Genomic DNA, 13,211 nt, shown 5'->3' with positions numbered 1-13,211 from the left:
CTTTACAATTGTACAAAACAGATATTAAAATGTTGCATTTTAAAAATTCTCTGTTAAACAAATGAGCTGAATAATCAACACGTGCAACATTTCTGGTGATGAATTATATTGGCGGTCTTTCCCTTCCATAACAGATGGCAATTCAATTGCATTGCTGAAGTTTGGTTAGAGGAACTGCATGTTCCGACTTTTGGTAGAAGCAAAAGTGTTGATCACTTTTTCAATGTCCGCTACACTTTCCCGGTGGATATGGAGCACTGCAAGCGATCCTCGCCCATGGTAGAGCGAATGTATGTCTTAATAGCTTCATAGAGCTGAAGGACCGCTCGCAGGATGCTGACTCCGTTTCATCGAACAACATGGATCTGGATATGACGGTGGAATATTACAGGAATTCATTGGTTTGATATGCTCGCCCAACAGTAAAAAACTTTGTCCAAAATATTTTATGTTTGAATTCTCTAGGGGTTACCCCCCCCCACCCCCACCCCCCTCCACCATAGCCTTTGATTTGTTTTACATTTTCGGGCTTTTTAATTTTCGAATTTCATAATGATGTGCAGGCACGTGCCTAAACTCCCTACACACTGCTTCGCGCCTGAATATGCAGTTAATAAATAATTATCATAATAGCATTACATGTAAATACCATTTTAGTGCGTTAAAACGTTCGTAGTTTGCAGCATTTACCTATCATTAGCGGATCCTGCAAACGTGAGCAACCAAAAAATGTGGTTTGTCGCTATAGACAATCCCAGAAATTGATACCTCCCGGATTACCGCCCCTGAATACTCGCGCGCGCCTCCAAAACGGTACTGAAGAAAACAACAGGGACATATATTTTATATAGGTATATGTTTATATAGGCCCCTGAACAAAACAAGAAGGCGAAACGATTTTATTGAATATATTTGAAGATTTAAAAAGTTTCTGTTATCGATCTGATAATAACATAATAGTTCGTGTTTTTTTTTAAATATCAGTTATTACGTAATTAGAAGAAATAAGGTTCATCTGCATTCAATTAAGAGTGATAAAACGCAGCATGAACAGGGACCTATTTGTATAGGTCCCTGACGAGAATAAGGTCTTGATTGTCATTAAACATGTTATTTAAAGGTGGCACGTGATATGTTATCTTAATTACGGTATCTACACATATGCAGACATGTGGTGTCAAGGGCATACCCATAAACGCTGTAAATCCACATTAACGCCCATTCAGCGGATTCGTTCGCTCCTTTATCGCTGATGTTGTTTTTTTTCCAAGACCTTTATCTTGCTGAAATTAATCATCCATAACAAACGAAGAAAAAAATCACTTATTTGTTTCGTGTTTTTATTTTTTAATCGTATATTTAGACTTTATAACGAAAATTGAATAAAGACATACGTTTAGGAAATCTAGAGAACACAATTGGAACTATTCAAGTTTATTTAAGGCTCCATATTTTTCATGTTGAACATGTTTATCGTGAATTTAGATGTTATTAAGAAAATTTAATAAATAATGAAATAAGTTTAGAAAATATTGAGAACAGACAAAAACAGTTTATTTCAGACTATACACTTAGATAGTACATGTTAAACGTTATTTCAATAATAATATAAGAAAGTTGTAGGCAAAAGCTTATATGTTCTTTTCAATAAAAAAAGTATGCCATGTCCTGACATCTTACACAGTTTTGCAAATGAATAGCTCCGGTATTTGTTTATTTATAAACACAAAATTCATACTCGGCTAGTGATTTTTGTATAAACTTGAGAGCGATTTTTGAATAAAAGAAATTGCTAAAAAAGCACTTTAGTTTTAGACTTTTAATTAAAAAAGTTTACCTCTACCTGAAATCTTACAGAGGTTCGCTAATAAATATTTCTGAATCAGTTTTATAATCACAAACTTCATTCCGGCTATAGATTTTTATATTACCTTTAAAATGACACTTACAATGGAAATATTAATAACGAAATGGAAAATGTTTAGACAAACAAAGATATGTACTATTCAATAAAAAAAAGTCGGCCTCGGTCTTGAATCCAGTTTGTATAGGTCCCTGTTGATTCTTACAAAGTTTCTTATTGAGTACCTCCGGAACTATATAATACGGCATTTAATAAAAAATAATACAGGCTTAAACAAAGGCAGATATCTACTTTTCAATAAAATTGTCTACCTCGTCCTGAAATCTTTCAAAATTACGCTCATTAATATCCCCGGCACTATTTACGCTAAAATCATATATCCTATATATATTGCTCATTTTTGAATTGATACGGCTAATGAATCTTCCTCATGCGCTTTATTAATTATTGTGTAATATGAAAGGATGGTATACATTTGTATTTAAAATTAAACGTTTGTTTTCATGTTTAATCAAATTCACTTCAGGAATTCAAATGTGTCAAACAAGATTAAGTTTGTAGCAGTTAAATTTGTTTGTAAAAAGTATTTTTACTAAATTCAAAACTAAAATAAACACTGCTATTTCTACCTGTAGTCCTACTTTAATGATAGTGTGAGGTATGATGGCGATAAGGTTATATACATTTCCTTTAGAGATGCCTGACATAGACGACATCTCACGTTGGGTCTGTGGATTAACTTTGGCGATCATACCATTGCTTTTTCAGATGACGTCCGGTACGTGTGGCCACATTTCCACTGCGGGGAATCACGTGATCACAAAAGTACATCGTACGCACAAAATGGCGGAAAAAGCTCTCGCTAAATGACGAAAATCAAGGTATTTTCATATTTTAATATCAAAATAAATGATAACTATGCGCAAAGTACCCGCTTAGTCGCCTTATGTACTCTGATAATTGTCGTTTTTCTTAGATTTCTGTAGTTTTCTCAAACATTCAGGAACAATAAACAATGAAAATTGTACATCGTCTGAACATACTTTATTTTGACATGTTTGCTATTCAAGACGACAAATAACGAAATAAATACAAGATTTTTTGCTTGATAAAATGCTTAGAATATTTCGTACAGGGTTCTGTACGTTGTTTTAGCTTTTTCAGATCTGTGGCGAGGAATTTGGAAAATAGTGCATCGTCTGAACGTTTTTTGTTTGAGTACATCGTCTGAACGGTTATGAGTACATCATCTGAACTGCTTCTGTTTTTACTTTTAATGCGATGATTATCATAATAAAATTATAATAACATCTGTGATCAGCCAATAACTTTATTTATGACGCTAGTATTCTTTTAATTTTACTACAAAATTAATGGACAAAGAAATCATTCATGCCCATCTGTGAATGTGTGTTTATTTAATGTGTTAAAAATGTTTTTGCTGTTATATTGTCAACTGTATGTTATTATATCTTTAAATTTTAGAACTGAGATCAGATTGTACTAAAAAGGTCCAAGAAGACTATCATAAATGCCAACAGCGAATCGAATCCGGTAATGTTCTCTCTACATATCGATGGGCAAATAAATTAAATCAATATGAAGTGGACAAATTACACTGGATTGCTTTTGATTGTTTCATATTGAGAAATTAACAACAGTGAACGGAATGAAACAGGCTTCAGTAAGGGCAATTTTATAACTGCACTACCATGACCACGAATATTGTACAGCTGGCTTGGTTTTGACACGTCATCAGGCACGAATCTCTGTGCAAGACTGTTCTCCAGGGCAAGTTAGAGGGAAGTCGACGCCGTGGCCATCAAAAGAAAAGCTGGATGGATAATGTAAGAGTGGACATCCCTTTCCATGGATGAATTACTCTAAGCAGCAAACAACAGACTTGACTGGAGGAGGATTTCTGTATTGTTGTCCCTCATTTCCCCCCAACAGCCGAACTGGTCAAGGGATGATTGATGAGAAAATTATCACCGTGATATGACTTTAATAAATCTTGAGAATGACTGTGATAAAGAATTTATGTAAACTAACAGTGATACATTTGAATATGTAAATATTCCAATCTATGTACTGTATATGTGCATAATCTTTACCTCTCTGACTATGACATAACCAATACAAAGTACTGGAAATTTAGTATAGTGCAAATAAAAATTACATTTGTTTCATAAAACATATAACGTTAAGTTTCTTATTTTTAGCTCACCTAAGCACAAGGTGCTCATGGTGTGATTTTAGGATCACCATTTGTCCTTAATGCGTCGTCAACATTTTTCCTTGTTCACCCTCTAAAGGTAACATTTATTGCTTGATTGTCATGAAACTTGGTAAGAAAAGTTGTCCCAATAATATCTTCGTCGTGTTCGAAACTGGGTCACATCAGGTAAAAACCTAGGTCACTTGGTCAAAATAAAGAAAAAGATTGTTAACACTAGAATTCACATTTATAGTTCAATGTTCTTGAAACTTGGTCAAAACGTATGTCTTAATGATATATCAGCTTTCTTTGAAAATGGTTCAGGTTCGTTGAAATAGATGGCAGCCAGGGGGGGGGGGGCATGTCTGCTCACATGGCTATAGTAAAACCATTTTAACACTCTAGAAGTCACATTTATACTTCAATCTTCATGGAACTTCGTCTGAACATTCGTTGTTATGATACCTCGGCTGAATTTGAAAATTGTTTCGGTCCGTTGAAAAACATGACCACTAGGGAGCGGGGCAGTTTACCTTGTATGGCTATAGCAAAACCTTGTTTACATTATCGTTTATAAAATAAATCTTGCTGCACTGATGTTGTCTATTGGAACTTGTATCTGACAGTGTAGAAAATACCCTAAGCACTAGTTGTAATGCACCACATGCTGAAGTGTACAAATGCATAAGTTCAACGTTGCGCTAGGCTATCAACAGCAGTATATTCTGATAGGAAGACATTCATGTACCAGGTATAATAGATATACAATACATAATAGATATAAAAGTCCTCAAAATGCTTTAATCCAGTTAATTCCTCTTGAAGCATCATAACTTGTGTAAAGTGTATTTGCTGTTTTTGCTAATGTCTTATATCTGCCCCACCCCCATCAAATTGGGCACATGTCCGGTAGAAGTTAATTTATCAGTTATTTAGCTATTCGAGTCAATAAAATATTTAACTTCCTGCGTGTGGACACTTCTGACCTCAGTCAAGATTAAATAACACATACATGTATTCGAGGGCCTCTTTATGATGTTTCATATACAATATAACACTAGGTCATAATGACTTCTTTATTAACATTAAATTGTATTTCATGACATAACATTAACATAATTTGTATAATGGCATAAAATAGCACAAAGCATTCTTAAAGCATTCGGAAAGTCTATAACAATTCATACAATTTGTATTAAAAGGAGGTGGTAGAATCTGAGAAGAGTTAATATATGAGATGCAGATATACAACTATTTCATATCTTAGATACATAAGTACAAACTATTGTATGAATATGTATCTCGTTAAATTGTCTGCTTGTATTGTAGTATTCTCATAGCTTTGAGATTCACACGATATCGATTCCACTTTACTGTTCGCTTTTCGTTTTGACTGATCCATTGTTAATGTTCAGAAGATAATCTGATTCAGTAGCGTCATGAATGCCACGGCATATTGTTTTCACAAGATGGCTGTTGCTCAAAAAAAGCTCTTGTAGAAATGCTTTTCTTTGCTCGCTTTTGGGGTGGAGATACTTTTACACTGGTGAACGAAATGGTGACTTAATGGGCGTTAGCACAGGTATAATTTGTTGCAGACAAACTCCAGTGTGACATGCAGTTGACGAAATGCATTTTGGTGTAACTAATCGTATTGTTTGCGATGTTTTCAAGCGCTTTCTCTTCAAACGATGAAGCGACCGACTTGACTGTTTGCGCATTCTGAAATAAAAAAACCCAGCTATATATAACATACATCTAATTATATCAACTTATTTGATGACATCAATATTTTATCTTCACAAAAATAATTACATATCGATTACCACATATATATAATTCAGACTAAGATTTACATTTAATATTATATACTACATATATTATTGAAGCTTGACAAAAATCACCGCAAGCTCAGAGCAGCCACTGTTTCGAGCCGAGCATTATATTTTTATTAAGCACTCACATGTGCCAAGTATGTAAAAAGAAATGTTAAGTTCAGTTTAGTTTTACTGCAAACTACATTTGGTCTTTTTAAATATAAATATGTGAAAAGCCAAGGATCTTTCGTCCAAATGACATACCTCGTATTACATTATTGTCATGCCTTTTTATATATAAATAACAACCTTTGTCGAGCGTGACTTGTATTTAATTTAATAAATTTAGTTTTATAAAATTAAACACTATATAAACATGTAAAATAACACAGGATTTTTTGTTTTCTGATCATAGAACGGAACGTCATTTGGACGAAAAATCGCTTGGCTGGTCACAGATGTTATTACAATTTTATAATGATTAACATCGCATTAAAAGTAAAAACAGAAGCAGTTCAGATGATGTACTCAAAACCGTTCAGACGAGGTTCGCAAACAAAAATCTTTCAGACGATGTACTATTTTCCAAATTCCTCGCCACAGCTCTAAAAAAGCTTAAACAACGTGCAAAACCTTGTACGAAATATTCTAAGCATGTTATCAAGCAAAAAATATTGTATTTATTTCGTTGTCTGTCGTCTTAAATAGCAAACACGTCAAAATAAAGTATGTTCAGAACTTCAGACGATGTACAATTTTCATTCTTTATTTTTCCTGAATGTTTGAGAACACTACAGAAATCTTAGAAAAACGACAATTACCAGAGTACGTAAGGCGACTAAGCGGGTACTTTGCGCATAGTTTTGGTTTGTCTTCCAACTTTCTAAAAAACAAAATTAGTTTCAACGGTTTTGAACTTGACAAACAAATGCATGGTTTGTCTACAGGTTTTTACCAATATGGCGGAGTTTCTAGTTGCTTTGCGTGAGGCGTTTAAAGATGACTTTATATCAGACAGTTATCATGTTATTTTGTCTTCTAGACATCGTGCATATACCCAGATCAGTGCTGTGGCTTCATTGTATGCACATTGTCATGAAAAAGTAGAATTGTTAGTTATGTGGAGACTGTATACCGTCAGTACAGCCTTGACGACTTTAAAGACCAATTTCGCATGAACAGAGATACGTTTGAACAACTGTTAGATATGATGACACCTTATCTTAACAAAACTAATGTTTTACAAAAGATAAGTGCTGAAAAAAACTAATATTGTTTATCAAATACCTCTCCACTCAAGGTACGTTTCAGCAACTTGCAGACATCTTTGGTATGTGCGAAACAAGTGTATACGATATTGTCCATTGTTTGTCTGAAATTATTTGCACAGAGATGTTGCCCAGCTTAGTTAAGTGACCAACAGGTAAAAGAATCAAGGAGACGGTAGAAGGATTTCAACAACTGTCTTGATTTCCCGGGATGATAGGGGCCATTGATGGCAGCCATGTGACTACCCGCACACCTTCAGAATTTCCAGAAAATTATATCAATAGAAAACAGTTTCCTTCAATTGTTTTGCAAGCTGTTTGTGATAGCAGTCTGAAATTCACCGATGTATTTTGCGGCTGGCCGGGTTCCGTTCACGACTCAAGGATTTTTAAAAACTCAACACTTATGGATAAGATTCAAAATGACAATCCAACAGTTTTCCCAGGGAACACACATCTCCTTGGAGATTCAGCATATGCACTGCAACAGTGGATGATGGTTCCGTATAAAGATACTGGCAACCTTAATAAAACTCAAAGGACGTATAACTATATACACAGTTCCACAAGAATGAGCACTGAGAGGTCGTTTGGCGCACTGAAGGGGCGCTTTCGAAGACTGAAAGTCGTCGACTTGAAAGACATCACCTTCATAGTACATATTGTGCTGAGTTGTTGCACCCTACATCAGCTATGTGTGCTATGTAATGAAGACTTAATAGATTGTATTTCTGAAGGGTTGAGTGAAGCTTCTACAGATAACCAGTATGAAAACCTTATGCCTATTTGTAGCAGCGCAGAAGTTAAAAGACATGCTATTGCCAGCAGTCTGAAATAAAAGTCATATGCTTGTGTTGTGTCACATACTAATTTTACAATGTCAGTCTTTACTCTTTCGCTATGCAACGACAATACACAGATACTGTAATGTAACAGAAATTTACAGTTTGTATGTGAAATAAACAAAGTTAAATTGAGACAAATTTTCAGATGATTTGGTTCACATGTATTTTAATAAACTTGGCGCACTGTGTTTCCAATAGAATCTAAATAAATTCTCGTTCCAGTGAAACTGTTGTTTCTAACAAAACATTAAATTTGTAATTGTATTAAGGTGGACTTTTTTTAATATGTTCCAATAAACGTTATTTGTACATGTCCATTTGAGCTCTGCTATGCGATTTCCAACGTTTACATTATAATTACTTTTTCATTGTAAACAAACATGGTGACTTGTGATTGATGCTTTTCGTAAAAAGGGGCTGAGGTAACTGTAATTAAGACATCATGCATTGTTCAAAATTTCTAAAATGACAAAGTAACATCTTTAGTATAAAATGTGATATTTTGATCCTACTGTTTGAAATCTCATAACGGAGCTCTTTTGCGTACAAGGTTTAACAAAAAGTATCCCTGCAATAGCACTCCTGTATAACACGCATGCCCCCCTCGGTGGCCTGTCGAAATATGACCTTGACCTTAAACCAACTTGCCCCCAAAGCAATATGAGTCATTCTCAGTTGATCATCCTATGAAGTTTAACTAGAATGAAACATTCTAAAGTTATTAAAAAGACACTGTTTTTCATTTTTAGTCACAGTGACCTTGACAAACTGACCCCCATATCAATAAGGTTCATCAACTCACCACAGGCAATCATCCTATAAAATTGAACTACCCTATGTTGAACCGTTCTTCATTTTTTGAGCGGAAACCATTTCTCATAAGGTCACAGTACCATTGACCTTTGACATACTGACCCCTAAAGTAATACGGTTCATGTACTTTCCACATGAATTCATCCTATGAAGTTTGCTTATATTTCGTGCCGGCTACAAGACAGTAAATACTACTTCGCTTCGCTCGCGTTGCAGTGAAACCTTTTGTTGCGGACATACAGTTGCTAAAGTCTCAATTTTCCATCAGGTCAAACTATCAGATTATTCAAAATAGTTTAGGAACGCTGTTAAATAATCGGTTACGAGATTTCTTATATACTTTATTTTACATAATCGATTTTAAAACAAATAATTATAAAAGATAAACAACCCTATTAATTTGCTCCCCAAAAGTCCTTGTTTGCTGTCATGGTTTTCATTGATAAAAAGGTTAAAGTATTTTGCAACGTCGACCAAAGAGTTTAAAAAATCAAACGTAAAGAATGTTTTGTTGCACGCGTGAAATTTTCTTACGTTCCATGCTCCTATGGTCGTGTCTTTGTCGCCAATTTGTTCGATGGATTAGCTCCAGTAGATAACTTGTCGCCTTCACTCTGAAGACTGTTTGTGGAGTGCGCGGTCGTCGTTAATCCGGCCCCGGCTTGGTAATATGTTGTGGTGTCCTTATCATTTCCTTTCAGTGGAATTTAGTCTATTTTGGCGGCGCCCGTCTTTTCTTGAAACTTCGCAACGTGCCTTACAATCGAACGATAAAGTGTAACGCGTGACCTGCAGGTCGACAACACATAAAAAAAGTAAAATTATAATCTTGATCAGAATGTTTATCTTTACAAAATCAAGGCAATATTCGAATCTCAGTCAACTGGGTCACCAGGCCAAGTCATATCAATGGGTTTTGGTTGAGCACCTTCAGGATCATCATGGCTCTCTCGTTGTTATTGTGACCGTGTTTTCCCAAACAGTATGAACATTTAATTATTTCTGAATATCAATTGATTTATTTAAATTATGTTACCCAAATTGGAAAATTGAAAGCAATGTTCAAAAATTGTGGGCGAATATTGGGATTGAACTCTGGGTCTGCCCTACCCCGTCCACTCATTAATGTTATTTTTAGCTTGCTATTTTGAACTTATTGCTTGTTTGCCTAGGGACTCAAGAAGTGGTGTTAGTTTTTGCTTACATGGTAATTCCAAACAACAACAAAATATTTATAATTAGCTGAAACGCTTCCAAAGACCCTTTTGAAATTGACTTAAAATGCTTCCAGATTATTAAACCAAATCTGAACCTTGATAATGTGTTAAAGTGTTATTTCAGGCATTTCTATTTAGTAGTATCTTATTTTCATTGAATGCTATCAACAAACATCATATTTGTCGATTTCCAAATGTGTGATGCAGCAACTGTAATTTGAAAAACATGTTATTTCGCAACAAACACACCGCAGCAAAAACATTTTGATTTAGTCTATTAATGTTTGCTAAACTATGTCCTGCATTCAAAGTTAAACAGTACATTTTACGGATACAGGGTCATAAATACATTACCAGTAAGTTTTAATATTTAATAATTTTCCAATCTTTAACCATGTACAATTAAAGGAACCAAGATTTTCACATGTCTATCTGTTGAAACAGGGCTTTGAACTAGTGACCCCAATTTCAATAGGGTCATCTACTGCCCAAAGCAAATGCACATGGGCAGTATCTAGCCAATCGATCAATTTGTTGACGAGCTATTGATCAGACAGAAACAATTTTCAAACTTATTGTAACAGTTACCATTAACCTTTGACCTAGTGACCCCAATTTCATTTCAATAGGGCTCATACTGTCCGTGGCCAATACACATGTGAAGTATCAAGCGTATCAGTCAATTCGTTGACGAGTTATATATCAGAAAAAAACTGGTCTACCAAAAGACTGACATCCAGCAAAACAATATACCCCCTCTTCTTCAAAGGGGTGCATACAAAATCCATTCTTTGACACTCTTAGTACGAGGAAATTCCCAATAACAAGGGGTTTAATTAATCAGATTTAATTAAACGACTGAGCTCTTGTGTATATTATTGGTCTGATTTACATTTAAAATGATGTCTGATATTAATTTACTTTAGTTTTTATAAAAATATCTTGTTATATTTACTTTACATTGTACCAACAAGCAAACACGTTTAATTGATATCACCCAAAAATAACATTTTGTTTATGCACAGGTGCAGAACTAAAAGAAAACAAGGGCTGTTTGTAAAACATGCATGCCCCCATATAAGCTGTCAGATGTAGTGGCAGCCATTGTGTGAATACGTTTTTTGGCACTGTTACCTTGACCTTTGACCTAGTGACCTGAAAATCAATAGGGGTCATCTGCGAGTCATGATCAATGTACCTATGAAGTTTCATGATCCTAGGCGTAAGCATTCTTGAGTAATCATCCGGAAACCATTTTACTGTGTCAAGTCACCGTGACCTTTGACCTAGTGACCTGAAAGTCAATAGGGGTCATCTGCGAGTCATAATCAATGTACCTATGAAGTTTCATGATCCTAGGCGTAAGCGTTCTTAAGTTATCATCCGGAAACCATTTTTCTAAGTTGAGTCACCGTGATCTTGACCTTTGACCTAGTGACCTGAAAATCAATAGGGGTCATCTGCGAGTCATGATCAATATACCTATGAAGTTTCATCGACCTAGGCATAAGCGTTTTTGAGTAATCATCCGGGAACCATTTAACTATTTCGGGTCACTGTGACCTTGACCTTTGACCTAGTGACCTGAAAATCATAAGGGGTCATCTGCGAGTCATGATCAATGTACCTATGAAGTTTCATGTTCCTAGGCATAAGCATTCTTGAGTTATCATCTGGAAACCATTTTACTATTTTGGGTCACTGTGACCTTGACCTTTGACCTAGTGACCTGAAAATCAATAGGAGTCATTTGTGAGTCATGATCAATGTACCTATGAAGTTTCATAATCTTAGGCGTAAGCGTTCTTGAGTTATCATCCGGAAACCATTTTACTACTTCGAGTCACTGTGACCTTGACCTTTGACCTAGTAACCTCAAAATCCAAAGGGGTCATCTACAAGTCATGATCAATGTACCTATGAAGTTTCATGATCCTAGGCCAAAGCGTTATTGAGTTATCATCCGGAAACCATCTGGTGGACAGACATATGGACGGACCGACATGTGCAGAACAATATACCCCCTCTTCTACGAAGGGAGGCATAATAACAAAGGGTAGGTATTGTTTTCTAAATTGCGATCCACCTCATACATTGGTTTCCATGCACCCATGCATACTTAACTCAGATTTCATCAAGACAAACATTCTGACCATATTTCATTAAGATCTGATGAAAACTGAGGACTCTATTGTCTACACAAGGTTTTTCTATGATTTGACCTAGTGACCTAGTTTCTGATCCCAGATGACCCTAATACAATCCCAATCCAGATTTTATCAAGATAAATATTCTGACCAAATTTGATAAAGATTGGATGAAAACTGTGACCTCTATTGTCTACACAAGTATTTTCTATTATTTGACCTAGTGACCTAGTTTTTGACCCAGATGACCCAAATACAATCCCAACCCAGATTTTATCAAGATAAACATTCTGACCAAATTTCAAAAAGATTGCATAGAAAATGTGGCCTCTATTGTCTACACAAGGTTTTTCTATTATTTGACCTAGTGACCTAGTTTTTGACCCCATATGACCCAAATACAATCCCAACCCAGATTTCATCAAGATAAACATTCTGACCAAATTTCATAAAGATTGGATGAAAACTGACCTCTACTGTCTACACAAATTGTTGACGGACGCATACACGCACGACGGACGCTGGACATCACAAGGTCACATAAGCTCACCATGTCACTTCGTGCATGGTACTTCTCATTGGTATCTATACACCCAAGAAGTTTTATGTTGAAATATTATAAAGTTTGTGAGATATTATCTTTGAAAAGTTTGTGACACACGAAGGAACGGACGAGGCCAAAACTATATCCCTCCGCCCTGTCAGGGTATAATACAAGTTACCGTATATTACTTTTGAAATGATTGCAGTTAATTAATATGTACAAGTCTTACAAATAAATTATGTAAATGTATTAAAATCAATTAGAATTGTGTATTGAATATATTGCAATATTGTTTTATTTTAAAAAGTGGTAAGAGTGATTTTTTGGGTACATTTTAGGAACCAATTTGCATTGTAAAGTAACTATACATAATTATAAGTGACTGGTCTTTAAAATGCACAATATTAACAGCTTCAAAACACAATTATCTTTTCTTAATGAACTGACTGATGGAATTCAAAGTTGACTATGGCGAAAG

The sequence above is a fragment of the Dreissena polymorpha genome, chromosome 14 (assembly GCF_020536995.1).
Source record: "Dreissena polymorpha isolate Duluth1 chromosome 14, UMN_Dpol_1.0, whole genome shotgun sequence".
NCBI lineage: Eukaryota > Metazoa > Mollusca > Bivalvia > Myida > Dreissenidae > Dreissena > Dreissena polymorpha.
Note: the sequence above shows the minus strand (reverse complement) of the source record.